At 51.3% G+C, this 21,716-nt stretch overlaps 2 long non-coding RNA genes across 3 annotated transcripts; both read left to right on the top strand.

Moving 5' to 3' along the window:
* The first annotated feature begins 74 nt into the window (after positions 1–74).
* Positions 75–4,172, top strand: LOC138848446 (uncharacterized). The gene is made up of 3 exons (XR_011386234.2): positions 75–510; positions 2,357–2,558; positions 3,429–4,172. It is a non-coding gene; the product is annotated as an uncharacterized LOC138848446 (long non-coding RNA).
* A 10,890-nt stretch (positions 4,173–15,062) lies between these two features.
* LOC149127744 (uncharacterized) lies at positions 15,063–20,689 on the top strand. 2 transcript variants are annotated; one of them, XR_016228890.1, is made up of 3 exons: positions 15,063–15,209; positions 16,762–16,897; positions 19,986–20,689. It is a non-coding gene; the product is annotated as an uncharacterized LOC149127744 (long non-coding RNA). The 2 variants fall into 2 exon arrangements; XR_016228889.1 differs by lacking the exon at positions 15,063–15,209 and adding an exon at positions 16,001–16,677 and having other exon boundaries at positions 19,986–20,687.
* The last annotated feature ends 1,027 nt before the right edge of the window (positions 20,690–21,716 follow it).

Below are 21,716 nucleotides of genomic sequence, written 5' to 3'. Positions count from 1 at the left end.
ACCCAGCCGGCCCCGCCCGCCGCCCGGCTGACTCGTCACGTGACGCCGCGCCCCGCCCCGCCCCGCACCCCTGCCCCGGCTCCTGCCCCGCCTGCCCCGCCGGGCCTCGGTTCCGGGAGACCCGGCGGGGGCCGCTCGGAGCCCAGGGCGCACGGGCCAGAGGAGCGTCCCCCCCGGCTTCCAGGGGGACCTGCCGCGGGCGGGAGGCGCACAAGTGGGCCCAGGTCCCCACCAGGCAAAGCTGCGGGATGTCTGCGTGTTGCCATCCATTCGCAGAGCAGAGGCTGGGGCTGCAGGTGTGGGGACAGCCAGCCTCACAGAGGAGCCTTAACGCGGGGCTCCCTTAGCGCTAACGTTTCCAGATAGTGTTGTGGAGATTCAGGACAAGGCACCCAAATGCCGTGCACTGGCGTGCTGAGAACTTCGAGCCCAAGAAAGCACGCTCGCCAGATCTGGCGGACCTTTCTCCCCCCAAAACAGGCGCAGGAACTAGACTGCCTCTTCCCCCAGGTAAGTCATAGCAGCTAGGACCCTGCGCCTACACACCTGGAAAACCTAGAAGTAGAATCGGACCTTGCCTGGCCTTTCCGTGTGGGAGCTGGCCACCCTCTGGAACCACCTTGTCTGATGCTAGGTTCCCAGAGGGCCTGCCCGGCACCAGAGGGAGGAAGGGCTGCTACACAGTGGGGCCAAGCAGAGTCTGAACAGGGACATAGGCAACCAGCACAGGGTGTTTTTTTTTTGTTTTGTTTTTGGTTTTTTTTTTTTTTTTTTTTTTTTTTTTTGCTGGAGAGGCTGGTGGAAATGGTAGGGTGGCTTGGGCCCATTTCCCCCCCACAAGCACCCCCAAACCTCTCTAGCCCTCATGACAAGCTAGAGACCCAGAAAAGTCTGGCACCTGATCCAGGCAGGAGAAGGCTCCCTGATGGGCCAGGGCAGGCTCAGGAGCTGTGTGACAGCTGATGGCTGGGCATCTGTACCTACGGCAGAGAGCCAGCCTCCTGCAGTCAGCCGGACCCACAGCTCGCAGCCTTCTCCTGCCTGGGTCAGGTGCCAGACTTTTCTGGGTCTCCTAAATGAAACCGGGGTCAAGCCTACCTTGCAAGCTTGTCGTGAGGGCTAGAGAGGTTTGGGGGTGCTTGTTGGGGGGAGATGGGCCCGAGCCACCCTACCATCTCCACCAGACAGAGTGTTTCCATCTGCTGGCCCACTCCCTGTATTCCCATGGCAGCCAGGGCTGGGCCAGGCTGAAGCCAGGAGCCTGGAACTCCATCCAGGTTTCCCATGAGGGTGGCAGGGCCCAAGCTTGGGCCACCATCTGCTGCTTCTGAGGAAGCATTGGCAGGAAGCTGAATCTGAAGCAGAGGAGCCGAGACTCAGCCCAGCTCCCTGACAGAGGATATGGGCATCCCTAGCATAGCTTAACCTACCGCGCTACAACAGCCACCCAAGACACATGGTCTAAGGAAAATCAGCACCTGGTGAAATGAGGAAGCCCCCCACCTCCCCTACACCATGTTACAGAGGCAGAAAAGGGAACCCAGGAAAGTTCTAGTAAGTTACTGTTAGGTTCTAGGGTTCGAAGAAGGCCAGGAGGCAGCTAAAGCAGAAAAGACTGTTTTAGTGGGGACAGAAACACTTTGAGAAAGTGTAAGGAGAGCCTGGATCAGACGCCAGACTTCTCTGGGTCTCCTGAGTAAAACTGGGATCATAGCTGTTTCATCCGGCCTGGGTTCAGGCCCAGTGACCTAAGGGGTTCCAGCGAGCCGAGCCTCAGTGGCCTAAAATGTTCGGACAGTAGCCAGTCAGTCAGTGCCACAGGGTAGCAGTGCAGCAGGCTTTTGTAACGCCAGCCAGGGACTCTGAAGCCCCCGCAGCTCTCCTGCTCAGCAGGTGAAGGAGTGGCCACAGCTCCCAGACCTGTGGGCCACAGAGGCTGTGATGGGATGTTAGGAAGGCACCGAGAGCAACTTGTTTTCTAGACAAGGTATTTTGTCCTTGAGAGCTGGCATTAAAATGCAAATACATAATCTGGAGAGGTAGCAGGTTGCCCAGCTGTATTTTCTGCTGCTCTTTGTTTTACAAAAAAGTAGCTGGGTTCTTCACTATAGCCACCGTGGTCCTGTCTATATATAGCTATGAATCTCTGTGGATCCCATAGCCTCATGTTGCAAGCCTCAAGTAGATGCATGACATTTTGTTTCCAAAAGGAAAAAATACACTCTCTTCCTTTACTTTCGCCTGGCCACTTTGCCAGGTGTGTCCTGGGGTGGGGGTGGGGGCTTTCCTTCCTGCTAAGATAGCCAGCCCCAGCCGCAAAGCCCCTCTGATCCCAGGCTTGCATTTTGTCTCACAGATGGGTCTGGATGCAGAGTGGTACAGTTGAGGACAACCCAGCCTGGGTGAGGACGTGACCTTGGTGTGGATCCTCATGTCTGAAGGAAGGCTACACGGTGTTTTCTTAGCACTGTAGCTCCACGTCTGCAGCCCCCTGTCAATCTTCCACAAGGAGGTAGAGCAAGCTTAGACTCTGCCCCAGAGAACCGTGTGACACCTGGGTAAGTGTCTTAGTCACCCTGTTTTCCAGGGTCCTTATCTGGCTAGTGAAGATGGCTGTTGATTAAATCGTTTTCCTCTCCATTTGTGTTCCAAGCCACAACACTGCACACAACTCCTTAGACAAATGTGAGCGCTCCCTGGGGATGGATAGCCTCCCCTGGTCCAACAGCCACTTTGGGAGCTGCCGCTGGAGCAGCCCTCCCTAAAGGCACAAGACAGCGAGTGAGACCCTCTGAGTCAGAAAGCCTCATCTCCTGAGACCTCTTGCAGATAGAAGGAAGGCCTTTGGAGGATAATTTACTTTTTTAATGGTTTATTCACTTATTTTTCTTGAAAGACAGAGTGGCAGAGAGGGAGAGAACATGAGTGAGGGATCTTATATCTATCTGCCGGTTCACACCCAAAGTAGCCACAGCTGGGGTGGTGCCAGGCCAAAGCCAAGAGCCAGGAAATCCATCCTGGTCTCCCACGTGGGTGGCAGGGGCCCAAGGACTTGGGCCATCCTCTGCTGCTTTCTCAGGCGCATTAGCAGGGAGCTGGATTGGAACTGGAGCAGCCAGGACTTGAACCAGCACCTATATGGGATGTGGGCATTGCAGAGGTGGCTTAACCCGCTACGCCACAGGGCCTGCCAGCCCCATAGGATTCCTTTTAAACAAAGTTCTGAAACAGGCAATACTCATCTATGGAGGAACGGTATCAAAGCTGGTTGCCTCTGTGGTTAGGAATTGACTGGCAAGGGCCCCAGAGAACTTTCTGGAGTGATGATTTTGTTCTGTGTCTTGACGGAGGTTTGGGTTACATGGGTGGATGTGCTTGTCAACTCTTGGCAACTATGCACTTGAGATTTGTGCATTTTGTCTTTGTAGCTACATTTAGCATCAGAAGAAACCGGTGCGAGCGCATGCTGGACTCTGGCTAACGAGAAGGATGCTGAAAGAGAAGTGACAGTTACACAGTTTACTGTGAGATGCATTAGCGTGCTGGATTGATGGATGGAGGTCGGGAGGCAGGGTGCATGGACGGATCTGTGATAGACCGGCTGAAATGAAATGTTCACAGTAGAATCTAGATGGGCATCCCAGTGTGCCCTGTAAAAATTCACTGTGACGTACTTTCAGCTTTGTTGTGTCTTGAAAATGTACACATCGTCTTTTAAGCCTATGACATAAAAACAAAACCTGAAACAAAAAGGACTTCACAAAAACTGTTCTTCAAGGTGGGCTCAGATATCCGTTATTCCAAAAAATCTGCTGAGCCAGTTACCTACTAAGAATGTTTGTTCCAGGCCGGTGCTGTGGCGCAGCGGGTTAAAGCCCTGGCCTGAAGCGCGGACATCCCATATGGGCACCAGTTCTAGTCCTGGCTGCTCCTCTTCCAATCCAGTTCTCTGTATGGCCTGGGAAGGCAGTAGAAGATGGCCCAAGTCCTTGAGCCCCTGCACCCACGTGGGAGACCTTGAAGAAGCTCCTGGCTCCTGGTTTCGGATTGACGCAGCTCCGGCCATTGTGGCCATCTGGGGAGTGAACCAGCAGATGGAAGACTCTCTCTGTCTCTACCTCTCTCTGTAACTCTGTCTTTCAAATAAATAAATCTTAAAAAAAAAAAAAAAAGAATGTTTGTTCCAGCCTCTGCAGTCCACTGACCTTGCTTCCAGCCACTCTGCAGGTGTGGGTGGCATGCTTGCCTGTCGCTCCCCCTCTTTGTGGAGGAACGACACTAAACCCTGCCTAGGCTTCATATCCGAGTCACGGCACCATTATGTCGCTCCCCCTCTTCGTGGAGGAACGACACAGGACCCTGCGCTGTTCTTTTGTCTGCTCGGCCCTCCCCGGGTTTGCTGCTGGTTCTTCCCGGGTTGGCTACTGTCCCTTCCACCTCCGTGGAAGGGCGGTTCCCCCTGCCACTTTCCCCACTTCCGCGGGGGAGCGGCACACCGCCGGCCGGCTCTCTCAGGGGCTGCACAGGTGTTCCTTCAGATAGATGTTCCTGGTGCATGTTGTCTCTCTCCTCCTTTATAGTCCTCTTCCACCAATCCCAACTCTGCTACCCACACGCCGAGTACGCTGCTCTCCTCCAATCAGGAGCAGGTCCTACAGTTTATTGTTTGAACTGGAGGCAGCTGTGTAGAAGCTGTTTCCTCCTCTCCCAGCGCCATATTGTGGGAGAGCAGATGCATAGAATAAGTCTTAATTCCAGTAACTTAGTCTAGTCCGAGTTGCTCCCAGTTGCTCCCCACACTTGCCATCACTGCTTTTTAAATTTTTTTAATAACAATTACATTCTTTTTTTTTTAATTTATTTATTTGAAAGGCACAGTTACAGAAAGAGAGAGTGAGATCTTTCACTCCCCAAATAGCCACAACTGCTGGAGCTGGGCCAATCCAAAGCCAGCAGCCAGGAGCTTCTTCCAGGTCTCCCAAGTGGGTGCAGGGGCCCAAGCACTGGGGCCATCCTCTGCTGCTTTCCTGGGCGATTAGCAGAGAGTTGGATTGGGAGTGGAGCAGCTGGGACTTGAACTGGCACCCATGTGAGATGCCAGCACCACTTACACCATGGTGCTGGCCCTGCCATCACTACTTTTGTTACTATCATTTATGTGTTGCGGTGACAGTACCAGCCATGTTCCTCACTACTCTATAAGCTGGTGGAACATAGGAACTGTGCCTCAGTTTCTAGGGCATATCCTTGCAGATGATCTGATTCTGATTTTATGTGACTAATTGTGCTGCATTCCTCTAATTTGCAGATAACTGACAGCAATGCAAAATAACCTCCTTAGCATGTAAACCCTGTCTGTGGACACTTGGGCTCCCATTTGGCCAGCTGTTGTGGCGTTTGTGCTCTATGCGTGGGTTTGCTTTGGGTGTTCTCCACTGGAGCCTTATGACGCCTTACCAGTTTCCACACAGAGGAGTTCGGCAAGCTCTCTGATACATGTATGTTTTTATATCTATTTGAGACTCATGATTTTTCCTAAATCCTTGGGGCAGTGGGGTGCTGCCATGCATTAAGCCATGCTTGGGTCTCAAATCCTGTGCGTGAGTGCAGGTCAAATTCTGGCTGCTCCACTTCTAACTCAGCTCCCTGCCAATGCACCGGGGAAGTAGTGAAGATGGCTCAAATACCTGGGGCCCTGCTACCAACCTGGGAGACCCGGATGTAGTCCCAGTTTCTTGGCTTTGACCTGGCCCAACATTTGGGGAGTGAACTAGCAGGTGGAAGATCTCTCTCTCTCTCTCTCTCTCTTTTTCTCTCTCTCCCTCTCTGCCTATCAAGTGGATTAAAATAAATAAATAAACATTAAAAATCATCCTTGAGCACCCCACAGTGCCTAACTGATAGTGTTGAGCTGAGGTAGATTTCCTGGTTGACTATAATCATATTCAGTACTTTCATAAATACGTTATCATTGCCTGCCCAGACTCTGAGGTGCTCTGGGGAAGAGCACCATCTTATTCTTGTGTTTGGTTTCAGCCCCTCTATTGTCCTCCTTCCAGCAAGGAGGTATGGGCTGTGCATTGGGGCACCTCATTTTCCCTCTGACAGCTCTCTTTCTTTGGGGGTGACCATCAGCAGTGAGAGGGGACATGGTGATGCTTTGGTTCCAGTAACTTCTAAATTTCTGGGTCTAGCTTGCTTCGGCTGACTGGGTCTTTTTCCATTGGCTTCCAGAAAGAAATCTCATTATTCTCATGCCAGTGTCTCCTTCATGGCCTATCTTGGTTTGAGGGCAATTGAGTTACTGCAGACAAAAGACATGGGGTCTCCTCTGGTACCCACCAGGGCCTCAGCACCTGCATGTGCTCTACTGGGCTAGAAGCCTGGCCTGGCAACGCCTCAGCCCTTCAGCTTTGCCCCTGACGCCAGCACTCAGAGCCCTCTGTGTTTCTGATGCGGCCTCTGTGCCCCTATCCATGGCCTCCTTGCCAGGACGCAGGAGAGCTGACGTTGTGTGACCTCCTTAGCTCCCCAGCGTGTATCATCCCACTCCAGCTTCCCAAACGTTGCCTTTGCAACTATAAACAATATACCCAACCTATCACATTTCTCATTTTCACAACTTTTGACTGTTTGGTTTTTTTTTTAAGGTTTATTTAATTTCATCTTAATGAAAGAGCAACAGAGAGAGATAAAAAAGGAGATCTTTGATCCATTGGTTCACTCCCTAAATGCCTGCAACAGCCAAACTTTGGCCAGGCTGATGCCAGGAGCCAGGAATCCCAGCCAGGTCTCTGATGGGAGTGGCAGAGGCTTAAGCACCTGGCCCATCAGCCGGGTTGCTGATCGACAGCAGAACAGCCAGGACTGGATCTAGTGGGGGATGCAGGTGACCCAAGTCACAGCTCAGCAACTGAACCACAACTCCCACCCTGGCAGTTGGACCCTGAAGATCCTGGGCCAGCCTGGACACTGTGTTTCTCAGACTCTCCCTCTGGGGGATTCTCAGACTCATGCAGGTTTGGGAATTGCTGTTCTATAATGACGAGAGGTGGCATTATTAGAAGTTTAGGTGTCTGTTTAGAGAAGGGTCCATTGGAGGCTCCAGGGCTGACTCACTGTCATGCTCTCTCCCAAATCCAACACGGGCTTCTTTGCCCAAGGGCAGGAGCAGTTTTCTGCTGTAGACAGCACACTCTTCAGGGACCAGCAGCAAGTGTGTGCCTCCAGGCCCCCCGGGGCCATGTGATCCACGGTCTGGGCCATCGTGAGGTCCACCCAGCCTTGAGAGTCACCTCCTGGTGACCAGATGGCTGCCTGCGCTGCTGAGCCCAGCTCCAGAGAACTCCAATGCAGTGACTCAGCAAGGGTGGCTTTTTGTGCAAGAGAAACAGAAGAAGATTGAGTAGCCCCAGGGAGGCTTGAGGCCCCGGTTTTGTTTTGAGAGGGCGTGTGCATGTCACACGGGGCATCCATTACCCTGGATGACAGGTGATGATTTTAGCAGTGGCGGTGAGGAACTTAATCTAAACAAAGACATCCTGTGTCTTCATCTGGCTGCAAGTGTGGTCCACTTGGATAACCCGAAGTGCAGTGTTCAAGCGCCTTCCTCATGAAATCATTGTTGATGCCATCAAAATCAAGATGATACCAAGGAAAGTAAATTCATTTTGGTCCAAAAAAAAACCCCGCATACATACTAGAGCTCTTCAAAGAGTTCATGAGGGGCCTGGCATTGTGGCATGGTGGGTAAAGCTGCCACCTGTAGTGCTGGCATCCCATATGGGTGCCGGTTCGAGACCTGGCTGCTCCACTTCCAATCCAGCTTTCTGCTATGGCCTGGAAAAGCAGTAGAAAATGGCCCAAGTCCTTGGGCTCCTACACCCACATAGGAGACCCCGAAGAAGCTCCTGGCTCCTGGCTTCAGATCAGCTCAGCTCTAGCTGTTGTGGCCACTTGGGGAATGGAACAGCAGATGGAAGACCTCTCTATGTCTCTGCCTCTCTGTAACTCTGCCTTTCAAATAACTAACTAACTAACTAACTAAATAAATAAATCTTTAAAAAAAAAAAGAGTTCATGAAAAATGTGTATTGAGAAAATGCAGTGTGTGGCTTTCCAAACATTTTTGCAGCAAAATAAATTATCTTTTCTTTCCACTTTCCTGTGAACTTGTTGAAGTACCTTTGTATTATTGCAGGGTAAAAAATTTGAGGTGGTGGGGGCTGGTGTTGTGGGGCAGTGGGTTAAACTACCACCTGCAATGCAAGTATCCCATATTGGGAGTGCCAGTTTGAGTCCCAGCTGTTCTACTTCCAGACAAGTTCCCTGCCAATAATGCACCTGGGAAGGCAGCAGAAGATGGTCCAAGTGCTGGGACCCTTGCTACCCACATGGGAGACCTGGATGGAGTTCCAGGCTGCTGGCTTTATCCTGGTCCAGCCCTGACTGTCACAGCCATTCGTAGAGTGAACCAGCAGATGGAAGATCGATCTCTCTCTCTCTCTGTCTCTCTCTCTCCTCTGCTCTCTCTGTCACTCTGCCATTCAGATAAATAAAATAAATCTTTTTTAAAAATTGAGCTGATAGGGGCCGGCTCTGTGGCACAGCGGGTTAAAGCCCTGGTCTGAAGCACCGACATCCCATATGGGTGCCAGTTTCTAGTCCCAGCTGTTCCTCTTCCGAGCCAGCTCTCTGCTATGGCCTGGGAAAGCAGTAGAAGATGGCCCAAGTCCTTGGGTCCCTGCACCCATGTGGGAGACCCAGAAGAAGCCCTTGGCTCCTGGCTTTGGATCGGTGCAGCTCCGGCTGTTGTGGCCATCTGGGGAATGAACCACCAGATGGAAGATTCTCTCTCTCTCTCTCTCTCTCTCTCTCTCTCTCTCTGCCTCTCTCTGCAACTCTTTCAAAATAAATCCTTAAAAAAATTAAGCTGATAAAAAAATCATTCTGTGTATGCAGTCTGTTGTCCACTGAAATGTCATTATGTAATGCATGACCGTACTCACATTCTTTTTTTAAACTCCACCTCAACATATAATTCTCAGACTCTTCCAGCAAAACTCTCATTTCACCTTACATTCCTAAAATACCTCTCATTCTCTCACCACACTTTATAAGAATTTTCTGTACCCATGGCCCCAACTTTCTATCACCCTGTTCACTTCTCAGCCGTTAAAATCTTGTTTCTGACTTCATCAGCTCACTAAGACTTCTGTTGCGTTATCTAATAAGACCCTACTTGGCAAATACAATGCACATTTTCGGTCCCTATCTGAGTTGGCCTGTCCTGTCACCCTGCCCCGTTTTCTGTGTCTGAACACTGTGTACTGGTGGGTACCACAATCACACTCTTCCTCGCGGGCTTCCTTCCTTTCCGACGGCTTCAGAGTCTTTTCCACGACTCTACCTTCCTGTGCCTCCTGGTAAATATCCACATGAGAAGTGTTCCTCATTCTTCTCTTCTCACTCTTGAATCTCTCTTGTTGAGCCCATCATTTTTGTGGATTTTTAGCTACTGATTCTAAAACTCATATATGCAATCTCAAGATATGAAACCAGGGGCCAACGCTGTCACGTATTAGGCTAAGTCTCCACCTATGGTGCCAGCATCCCATATGGGTGCTAGTTGAGTCCTGGCTGCTGCTCTTCTGATGCAGCTCTCTGCTATGGCCTAGGACAGCAGTGGAAGATGGCCCAAATGCTTGGGCCCCTGCACCCACATGGGAGACCCGGAAGAAGCTTCTGGCTCCTGGCTTTGAATTGGCCCAACTCTGGCTGTTGCAGCCATTTGAGGAGCGAACCAGCAGATGAAAGAGCTCTCTATCTCTCTCTGTGTGTGTGAGTGTGTGTATATGTGTGTGCAACTCTGTCAAGTAGATCAATAAATATTTAAAACAAAGAAATAGACTTTCTACAAAAATTGAGCTGATAGTGTGGGCATGTGGTACAGCAATGAAGATGCTTCTTGGGAATGTGTGCGTCTGTGTCAAAGTGCCTGGCTCCACTTCTTTTAGTTTTTTAAGATTTATTTATCCATTTGGAAGTCAGAGTTACAAAGAAAGAGGGGGGAGGGAGAGAGAGAGAGAGAGAGAGTGAGCTTTTATCCACTGATTCATTCCCCAGATGGCCGCAACTGCCAGTGCTGGGCCAGGCCAAAATCAGGAGCCAGGAGCTCCATCCGGGTCCTCCACATGGGTGGCAGGGCCTAAGCACTTGAGCCATCTTCTGCTGCTTTTCCCAAGCTATTAGCAGGGAGCTGGATTGGAAGAGGAGCAGCCAGGACATGAACTGGTGTCCATATAGCATGCCAGCATCACCAGGGGTGGCCTTACCTGCTGTGCCATAACACCAGCCCCATGTCTCCACTTCTGATTCTGACTTCCTACTGTGGGGAGCAACTGGGAGCAACTCGGACTAGACTAAGTTACTCGGATTAAGACTTATTCTATGCATCTGCTCTCCCACAATATGGCGCTGGGAGAGGAGGAAACAGCTTCTACACAGCTGCCTCCAGTTCAACCAATAAACTGTAGGACCTGCTCCTGATTGGAGGAGAGCAGCGTACTCGGCGTGTGGGTAGCAGAGTTTGGATTGGTGGAAGAGGACTATAAAGGAGGAGAGAGGGCCGGCGCCGTGGCTCAATAGGCTAATCCTCCACCTTGTGGCGCCGGCACACCGGGTTCTAGTCCCGGTCGGGGCGCCGGATTCTGTCCCGGTTGCCCCTCTTCCAGGCCAGCTCTCTGCTATGGCCAGGGAGTGCAGTGGAGGATGGCCCAGGTGCTTGGGCCCTGCACCCCATGGGAGACCAGGAAAAAGCACCTGGATCCTGGCTCCTGCCATCGGATCAGCGCGGTGCGCCGGCTGCAGCGGTGGCCATTGGAGGGTGAACCAACGGCAAAGGAAGACCTTTCTCTCTCTGTCTCTCTCTCTCACTGTCCACTCTGCCTGTCAAAAAAAAAAAAAAAAAAAAAAAAAAAGGAAAGAGACAACATGCACCAGGAACATCTAAGGGGAACATCTATCTAAGAGGAACACCTGTGCAGCCCCCAGAGAGCCGGCCGGTGGTGTGCCGCTCCCCTGCGGAAGTGGGGAAAGTGGCTAGGGGGAACCGCCCTTCCACGGAGGTGGAAGGGTCGGTAGCCAACCCGGGAAGAACCAGCAGCAAACCCGGGGAGGGCCGAGCAGACACAAGAACAACGCAGGGTCCTGTGTCGTTCCTCCACAAAGAGGGGGAGCGACACCTACTAATGCACACCTGGGAGGCAGCAGGTGACCGATCAGGTACTTGTGTCCCTGCCACCTGCATGGGAGACCCAGATGGAGTTCCTGGCTCCTGGTTTCAGCCTGGTCTAGCTCTGGCTATAGTGGGCATTTGGGTACTGAACCCATGGATGGAAGATTCTCTGTTTCTGTCTCTCTGCCTTTCAAATAAATAGACAATTTTTTAAATTCTATATAATAAATGGGCCCATTCCAACAACAATAAATTTCATTCTTTTTTTTCCTTTAAAAATGTTTAGAAATAAAGCTTGTTTATTTAGTTGGGGCTGAAGCCAGGAGCTGGGCACTCAATCCAGGCCTCCCGTGTAGGTGGTGGGGCCTGATTACCTGAACCATCACCGCTGCCTCCCAGGTCTGCATTCTCAGGAAACTGGAGCAGCTCCCCGAGTCCCTGCATGAGGACCCTGCTCGAGGGCAGAGGCAGAGTGGGGAGCCCCCTGATCTCTCAGCAGCCCTCGCCTGCCAGTGATCTGTAGAGCTTCTACACATGGCCCCTTCACGGAAGCTGTGTGGCTGTCCGTGGGCTGGGAAGTGTGGTTTAGCCACACGTGCAGCAGCCCAGAACAAAGAAATGGTTTTGGTGAGCTCTGACTGGCCAGTGGCACAAGTTTATGATCCTGGTTCCACCACTTCCCATTTAGGGACTTGGGGAAGCTCACGAAACCCTCTGGGTTGGTTTTCTTCATCTGTAGCAAGGGGTGATGATGGGACTGATCTCACAGGGACGTGGTGAGGGCACTAATACTCATAAGGCATTCAGCGGCCAGCACAGCGCAACCTCCAGACTGCTCCAAATCACAAGTGCATGGTCTCTGATTTCCACAGGGGATTGGTTCCAGGCCTCCCCCTGCTTCCACGCAGATCCCAAAATCTGTGGTTGCTCAGGTTCTTCCTATAAAATGGCTTAATATTTGCGTATAACCTACACAATCCTCCTGCATACTTTCAATGGTTTCTAGGTTACTTAAAGCTCCCAATATAATGTAAATGCCTTTCAGTCTAGTAGCTAAGATGCCCTTGTCCCACATCAGAGTCCCTGGGTTCAATTCCTGGCTCTGCTCCTGACTCCAGCTTCCTGCTAATGCACGCCCTGGAAGGCAGCAGGGAGCTGGGTCCTTGTCACCCATGTTGGAGACTTGCATTGAGTTCCTGGCCCCCAGTTCCAGCCATTGTAGTCATTTGGGGAGTGAAGAGAGCTAACTGTCTATCTCAATAAAGAATTGTTTTTTAACAAGTGCATCTGAGAGCAGGTGTTTGCACAGTGCTTAAGCTGCCCTTTAGGATGCCTGCATCCTGTGTCAGAGGGCCTGTGTTCCAGGCCTGGCTCTGCTCTGATCCAGATTCCTGCTAACGCAGACCCTGGAAGGCCACAGATGACGACTCAAGTATTGAGGTCCCTGCCACCCCAAGGGGAAGCTGTGGGTATCTTCAGGATACCTCCCAGCATTTTCTTTTCACATGTCTGCCTCTGTGGGAGACCCAAATTCCGTACCAGGCTCCTGGCTTTGGCCTGGCCGAGTCTTAACTGTTTCAGGTATTTGGGGAGTGAACCAGTGGATAGAAGATTCTCTCTCTCCTTCCCTTTCTCTCTCTCTCTCTCTCTCTCTCTCTCTGTGTGTGTGTGTGTGCACGCACCTTTCAAAGAAAATGAAAATAAATAGAAAATAAAATTATATTTAAAAATATCTGTGTATATTCCATGTTTTTCCCCCGAATCTTCCCAGGCAAGGTTGGCAGAATCTGTGGGTGTGGAACTTGCAGATACCAAGGCTGAGTGCACTGCAAACCCACAGGACACACTGCTCCCACCCAGCTCCTGGCCGCTCCTGGCGCCTTCTCATCTTCAGAAGCATTTCTGACTTGGGCCTCTTAGCAACCCGGTGAGGCAGGCATTTTACAGACGAGAAGACCCAAGAGAGGCTGGGATGTTTGCCAGGGTCACACGGCGCGGAAGCAGCTGGGCCTCCTGACTCAGCCCCGCGCCTTTCCTGGCTCTTGTTGAGGTCGCGGCCACCACCCCTGTGACTCTGCAGTGCCCCGGGCCCCCTCCGGGGCAGCTGTCTGAGTGACAGGGAAGTGGGCTGTCTTCTTGGGCTCCTATGCCTTAGAGTCTCGCGGGCGGTCTCAGAACATTTGTCCTGGGGAATGAATTTCCCCCCATGGACAGCCCTACAGACTCAGCTCCCAGAAAAATAGCTCAGTGCTGTTGGCGGTGGATTCCGAGTATCTACCTGGGAAAGTTCTCAGTTGTGGCCAAGGAGGAGCGACAGTTGGGAAGTACCCGACTCAGGGTTCCTCGGCCGTTTTTGGCACGGACCACGAGACCAACAGAAGTTTCATGACCATAGGTCAGCAGAAGGAGTTTTTGAGGGGAATCTTTTTTGCTAAGGGAAGATAGAGTAGGCCGCTTCGATTTCAGCATGTCATTGCTCCAGCTCATTTCGATACCAGCAAGATCCACCAGGGAGAATGGTCTCTGTTTGTTATGGATTTCAGAAACATTGGCATGTTTGTGTAGCTGGTTAGTAAGTCGTTTTCTAAACTGTTCTGGTCTTTGAAGAAGTGTTTTGTTGTTGCTGAACTCTGCTTTGGCTCGAGGATGTCTCTGGATGTCAGAAATCCACACTGAGACATGAGCTCATCTGTTGCCCCAGATGGTCACCTGTCTGAGCTCGCCATCCCTGTTCATTTGTGTGGGGCTCTGTGTAGGTGTGAAGACTTCCTCTGATTGACACGTGCGTGTGACTGGACGTAGGAAAACATTGTTGCTAACTCTCCTTTGTGTGTGTGTGTGTTGCGGGGGGAGTAGTGGATCTGTCATCGGGGTGCGCAAGGCAAGTTGGTGGAGTTTGCTGGAGGAGCTGGGAGGGGTGTGTGCTGAGCCAGCCCCCTCCTTCCCCTGCACTGGGTCACTGACTGACAGTCAACAGAGCGACTTGTGAGCTGGAACAGGACTGCGTGAAGGCTGCTGGGGTCGTGGGCAAATAAAGCTGTTGGGCAGAGCCTCTCGCCAGCAGTGGACAGGTGCCGTGAGGAGGCAGGCTTCCAGCGTGCCCGGGTGTGGGGTCAGAGCCGCTGGAGGCACTGGGCCACATGCAGGTCAGAAGGTCCAAGCAGGAGGCCTAACTGCCCAAGCGTGGAGCCAGCCTTCATGATGAATCAGTGCATCAGCTGTAGACTAGGGGCAGGAGGGGAGCCGCGATCCGTGTGGCCTAGATGAACCTGAATTAATTAAAGCAAAAACAATATCTGTTACCTTCTCCCTTGTATGGTTTTCTGCTTTCTTGCTTGGCCTTGAAGTCCTTCATCAGGAGCCTCTCTCTGCTTTAGATTAGTAAAATGGACAGAAGCCTCCCACTTCCATGGCCTCTGGTTGTTGACAGTTGTCCTCAAGGGTCTGGTGTTGTGGTGCAGTGGGTTAAACCACCACGCGTGATACCAGTATCCCATATCAGAGTGCTGGTTTAAATCCTGGCTGCTCCATTTCCGATCCAGCTCCCTGCTAATGTGCCTGGGAAAGCAGCAACAGATGGCCCAGGTCTTTGAACTCCTGCTACCCACATGGCAGACCCAGATGGAGTTCTAAGCTCCTGCCTTTGGCCTGGCCCAGCCCCAGCTGTTGTAGTCATTTGGGGAGTGAACCAGTAGATAAAAAGAAAATTCTTTCTGGCCTTCCCTGTCTATCACTCGGCCTTTCAAATAAATTAAAGTGAATCTTTAAAAAAAGAAAAAAAAAAAAAGAAACTTATCCTCAAGATGTTGGCAAACCTCCAAGTAGACACACTGGGGGAGGGGAGGCGGCTGTGGCGTCTTCCAACGTCCCTCGCCCGCCAGCACAGTCTTTTCCCATGTCCTGTCTCCTGGGCATGCTCTGTCTGACCACAAAACTCAAGCCCTGGCTGGATTTCCACACACATGTGAGTCACGGTGAGTTTGGCAGGCTTCTCTGGAGTGTTGGGGCTAGGCAGACAGGATGGGGGGAAGGCAGCCAAGCGATGGCAGAAAAACGCGCCCGGAACGCAGGTGTCTCTTTTCTGAAAATGTTGACCCTGCCCTGCTGGATTCTGTTGCATCTCAACTTTTCCATCCTTTCTGCTCCTCTCTGCCTGCTTCACAGATCTCTCCTGTTCCCTTTCGGGGGCGAAACAAACCCGCGTCTTCCTGTCCCTTGCAGACAGCCTCCCTCACTCTGTGATTCGGTCCTTGCTGCTGGCCCACACCCTTCGTCTGCGCCACCCTGGTCTCTCCAGGCTCTAGAACCCCTGCCCCGGTTAGAATTCTGGGGCCAGCGGCACTTCCTGTCTTTCGCTTCCTTTCTCTAGAAAAGTGCACTTCATTCCAGCCTTGCTCAGCTCTGTGGAGAAGGGCAGGGCCGAGCTGCTGGCAGGGCTGTTTACACCTGGAGATCTGTCATTGTGCCAGCGCCCTCAGTCCCAGATGTGCTCATCAAAAACACCCAGCAGCAGGTGGGGGTGCCCAGAGGACACAACCCCTGTGTCTGTGCCCCAAAAGTTCTCCCAGAAGAGAGATCATATTCCAAAGCCGTGCCTGCAGAGCCAGCTTTCTCTACCATTTTCATCTTAAAAATGTATGTGAGAGTTGGCTTCCATTCCATGACACTGTCAGCGGTGGTTCACTGGAAAAATATTTTAGGATAAAAGGGAGCCTTTATTTCAGGAAGCACTTTGCAAGCTGGGGGGGCGGGGCATAGCCATGGGCACGTAATCAAAGTCCACTCTGAAGGAGCAGGGGGAAGGGTTGTCTCATGTAGAGAAATTTCCCTCCCAGGTGCTGCTCTGCTCCACTGCTGGAAACGAGGGATGCAAGCTTTCATGAATGCACTAGTTCTGATTTTTAAACAAGCTTTAATTTGTTTATTTGAAAAAGAGAGAAGGGGAGAGAAAGAATCTTCCATCTTTAGGTTCAAGGCTGGGCCAGGCTGAAGCCAGGAGCCCAGAACTCAATCCAGGTCTCCCATCTGAGTGGCAGAGACCCACGTTCTTGAGCCATCAGTTGCTGGCCTCCTAGAGTACACATTAGCAGGAAGCTAGAATCAGAAGCAGGCCTTGAACTCAGCAACTCTGATACGAGACGCAGGTGTTCCAAGTAGTGTCTTAATCACCGGACCAGATGCCTGGTTGATCTTTAAAACTGACCATAGGTCAGATTCACTGGTCAGGTCTGGGTGTTGACAGGAGCCTTTTCAAAGGCTGTTGACCTCAGCAGCTGAAACAGGAGCACGCCCTGGCGAGGGCCACACCGTGGCTTTTCCAGGAACACAGAGCATAGCAGAGCGTGTGTATCCTCCCAGAGGCACACGGCTCCTTGGCTCTGTCGTGACTCTCAGGCTCATTCTGCCACTCAGGATCCATCTGGGAGGTTCACCTTTTCCCAGGTTTGCAGTGCCGTGTCCATGTTTGTATTAACAGAAAAGCAGCTCCCTTTCCTGGGCTGAAAGTGGTTGATGTTTCTCTTGCAGGCACTGCCCTAGCAATGGCAAGCCCATGCAAATGGAATTTAGGGTCTCGATGGGGAGACAGAGCCCCTAAGACAGACAAGTCAACCAACCGCGGCGACGTTCAAGGCTACCCACCTGCAGGGGCCTGCTGCACCAGGTGATCGAGTCCTTTCTTCTTTTCTTCCCCCAGGACTTTCTGTATTTCTTCCAATACCTGGCTCACAATAGCACTTCATAGTTGTTGGCTGAATGATTGAGTACAGGGATAAAGGTATCTATTACACAGATTGACTCTTTGTCATCTAGGAGTTTGGTCCAGCCGCTCGGTGACAGCTAAAATCGAGGGTGTTTTACCAGTCTTCAGAAAACAGTGAGCTCAATCCCTTAACTGAGGTGAGAAGGATCAGGCCCCGATAAATAAAATGGACATGAAACACGTTTGAACTGAAGTGGACAGAACCCAGACCCCTGGGTCAAGCACTGTGGTTCTGAATCCCCAGGCTCTGCAGTGCTTGTCCTTCGAGGCACACCCGAATGAGCAACTGACATCACCTGTTGGTATAAATGTCAACAAACATGACATCGGATTCAACTGATAGGAATCATCCTCTTGCTAATGTTCCCTGGGCCTGAGTTGACAAATACCATGGTCACGGTGTTGATGCTGGCTGATTCCCCAGCCCGCTGGCTGCATGTTGGAGTGTGGATGAAGGGCGGGCAGCGGAAGGAGGGCAGAATGCCGGGAGCTGTTGAGATGGCTTGGCGGGAATGTGCTGTCCGTAATTCCCCTTTGGTTTGCTCCTGGCTGGGGACTTGTTTCATTCTCTGCATCATCTGAGGTATGTGAATCATATTTACCTCCCCAAATGGGTGACAGATTAGAAATGACAAAATGTCACTGCAGGGGCTGGGTTGCATGTAATGGCCATCATCACAATTATTGTCATAAGGTAAGGGGCCTTGCTGTCTGAGGTCCAGCTTCCTGTTGGATCTGCTCAACACCCTGTGGAACTAATATTCAAGCCACAAAAGAGCTCAGGTGTTGAGTATTTGATGGAGCTTTCCCTCTCAGGCCGGTAAACTGCGGGTCTGTATGCCATTGCCATGGGTGGTGGTGATGCAGGTCCAGGCCGTGAAACCAGCAGAGCCCAGTTGTCCCGTGGTCTCAGCAAGATATCCCTTCCTTTGGAATATCCTCCAGTGATCGGTCCAGTACTGGGTAGGTTCTAGAGTACTTTCGGTAAACATTATACTAAGGCCAAAAGAGGATGGATTTTACAATTATACTCAACCTGATTTCAAATCCTGGCTCTGGCATTCACTCAATACGAGAAACTGACACAAACTGACTTCTGTGAGCCCAGATTTCTTCTGCAAAATAGGGAAAAGTCATGACAGTTACAAGGACGGAATGAAATAGCCCAGGTATGGTGGCTTGCTAGGGCTGCCATGACAAAATGACACCAGCCAAGAGGCTTACACAACAGACGTTCATTTTCTCACAATTGAGGGGGCTGGAAGTCCAGGTTGAAGATGTGGGCCTTTTTGGCTTGTAGTTAGTCTCCTTGTGTCCAGTCTCCTCCTCACTCAGTTCTGACACTAACTACCTGGTGTAAGTGTCAGGTCCCCAGGGTTGGAGGCTCAGTCTCACCAGGCTGTCCCTCACTTTGGATATCAATGACCAGATCCAGGCTGTGACCTATGCCTCTGATCCACCAGCTGTAAATTAGAGTTTCCATGATTACCTTGGTTTCTGTAATGTGTTGGAATAGATAACAGGACTCAGGGGAAACTGATGATAAGGGATACCAGTCAGACCCGGATGATGTCATGTTAGCTTAGCCCCTCTTTAAAGACCCTACCCCCCAGTAGAGTCCCATTCTGAGACACTGAAGGCTGGAGCTTCAACACAGGAATCTGGGGGACACAAGTCCACCCATGACCCCAGATAAGGCATCTGCTGAGTGGTAGCCGCCTTAGGTACTCATTACTATGAGATCCTGTCATTTCTTTCTCCAGCGACTTCCTAATTCTGCAGTGTTTCAGTGGTTTGGAGCTGATAATTCTGCAGGTGGTTATAGTGATTTTTTAAGAGCTTCATAATCAAAGCTAACAAATGTCAGAAAAGAAAACAGTTCAGCCAGCGACTTTATGAGCAGAGTCTCCCCTCAGGTGTTTTGTGGGCTAATATTGAGATGGTATGAACAGGCAGACAGCTGGCCAGCTCCAGGTGAGCTGGAAGCCCTGCAGGCCTGCACGCAGTGCTGCCTCTTCACCTTCCCAGGATGCCCCGTGCCTCATCCAGGACAAAAAAGGGGGAGACACCTTGACAACCACATGGATATTAAACTCCCCCTGGGTGCCATACAGTTCCTGGATGGCTTGATGCATGCTAAGGCACTAACCCCTACCTCACAGAAGAGGCTGAAAACGGGGGAGAGCTCTCTTCTTGCCCCTGACCGTGGCTGGGGGTCTAGACAGGCTTGTTCCTCTCTCTGGGTCACCCTCCGGCCCACTCAGGCACTTGCTCTCTCTCCCTGTTCCAGAAATCCTGTTCCTAGCTGTGCACATTCCTATGCCCCTTAGAATTCTTATCTCTGTGACAGACAAGAACCTGGAATAAAAATTAAGATATTCAAGCCCACATCAATATTAGCAAAAAATTGTTTGTTGGTTCTGGAATGTACCAGAATATGTTGGAACCAGGTCAAAAACATGCTGTGTTGAACCAACCCCGCTTTCCTGCCTGAGAACAAAGTGCCCCTAAAAGTCCAACACTGCACTGGAGAGAAATACCTCCTGGCTTGGTGGGACAGACTCTCAGCCTTATCTGTCAGGTGACAGCCCTGTGGGGTGATGTGGCAAAGGGTCTGTTTTGTCTTAGCCATCTGGGGCAGCCTTGTGTAATCCTTTGTTCTTTATCTCTTTGTCCTTATCCATTCCCAGAGACGTCCTCCTTGAAAGTTAACCAGCAGCCTTCCTGCCAGTCCTCTCTTTTCAGACCCTGCCCATCTCTGAAGGTGCTTTTAGCCACTCATTACCTAAAACCCTTCTTTGGGGGCCAGGTCAACATATGCTCATCCTGTAATACCTGCATTCTGACTAGAGTTTGATCGCTTTGGGATACTTCTTGCGGCTCGTGGAAAGTCACCAGCTCTGTTTCGTGAACCCAGCTCATTCATGTCTGCCCTGAAAAAAAAAAAAAAAAACTTATATTAACAGATCCTCTTCATTTCTGTTAACAGGCCTTCTGCCATGGGTTATTTGCTGCTAAGGGCAGAACCACCTCACAGACTGTCTTCCCGCCTCTCAACACAGAACAGGACGCTCTGACACCAGATGTGGGGAGGGCTCTCCCACCCTCCGACCCCCTCCCCACCGATGCTGACTAGATATCCCTCCTAGGGAACTCCATGCTGACACTGCAGCCTGGAGTTAGCAACAGACTCCGCCGTGTCGCACAAGACTGCCCCCGCCCTGGAACCCCACAACAAGTCCCAGGCTATGACCTGTGCTTCTGACCCACCAGCTGTAAATTAGGGTTCCCATGACCCCCTCCTTGGGTCTAGTAACTTGCTAGTGATGGCTCAAAGAACCTGGGTTACATGTACCAGTTAGTTATAAAGGATAATACAAAGGACTGCAGTGAGAAGATATGCAGGGCAGGATGCGGGCACGGGGCCGGTGCTGTGGCCTGGGAAAGCAGTAGAAGATGGCCCAAGTCCTTGGGCCCCTGCACCCATGTGGGAGACCTGGAAGAATCTCCTGGCTCCTGGCTTCGGATCGGCGCAGCTCCAGCCATTGTGGTCAACTGGGGGAGTGAACCAGTGGATGGAAGACCTCTCTCTCTCTGCCTCTCCTCTCACTGTGTAACTCTTTCATATAAATAAATAAATCTTTTTTTAAAAAAATAAGCAGGGAAAAGGCATGGAGGTCCATGTTGTTTGTCTCTTAAAAATTATTTATCTGAAAGAGTGACAGAGAGGGAGACACACAGAGATAGCTCTTCCATCTGCTGGTTCACTCCCCAGATGGCTGTAACAGCCGAATCTGGGCCAGGCCAAAGCCAGGAGCCAGGAGCTTCTTCTGTGTCTCCCACATGGGTGCAGGGGCCTAAGTACTTGGGCCATCCTCTGCTGCTTTCCCAGGCCATTAGCAGGGAGCTGGATCAGAAGTGGAGCAGCCAGGACTCGAACCAGTGCCCAAATGGGATGCCAGTATCCCAGGCAGTGCCCACTACACCACAATGCCAGCCCCATACTGTACCTGCAAGTTCAGCAACTGGGAAGCTCTCCTAACCTTGACCTTTGGGTTTCCACAGAGGCTTCATTGCTCAGGCATGACTGATGACATCACTGGCTATGGGCGATCTATTCAATCTCCAGCCCCTCTCCCTCCCTGGAGGTAGGGGAGGAGACTGGATGGGTGAGGCTAATTCTAATTCTCTAATCACTTGAGGCTGTTCAGGAGTCTCCCACATCAGTCATCTTATTAGCATACAAAAAATGACATCACCCTCCCGGGAACTGTGTGCCTGGAAATCACAATATCACAGTTCCTAATGAGTGGTCTCTCCTTGGTGAGAAGGTGTTTTTTTTTTTTTTTTTTTTTTTTTTTTTTTTTTTTTTACAGAGTGGATAGTGAGAAAGAGAGAGAGAGAGAGAGAGAGAGAGAGAGAGAGAGAGAGAGAGAGAGAGAAAGGTCTTCCTTTTGCCGTTGGTTCATCCTCCAATGGCCGCCACGGCTGGCATGCTGCGGCCGGCGCACCGCGCTGATCCAAAGGCAGGAGCCAGGTGCTTCTCCTGGTCTCCCATGGGGTGCAGGGCCCAAGCACCTGGGCCATCCTCCACTGCCTTCCTGGGCCACAGCAGAGAGCTGGCCTGGAAGAGGGGCAACTGGGAAAGAATCCTGCGCCCCGACCGGGACTAGAACCTGGTGTGCCGGCGCCGCTAGGTGGAGAATTATCCTATTGAGCC

This window comes from Oryctolagus cuniculus, chromosome 2, assembly GCF_051225735.1.
Source record: "Oryctolagus cuniculus isolate XC-2025 breed Fujian yellow rabbit chromosome 2, ASM5122573v1, whole genome shotgun sequence".
NCBI classification, from domain to species: Eukaryota; Metazoa; Chordata; class Mammalia; order Lagomorpha; family Leporidae; genus Oryctolagus; species Oryctolagus cuniculus.
The sequence above is the reverse complement of the archived record's forward strand: the minus strand, read 5'-3'. Positions and strand labels throughout refer to the sequence as shown.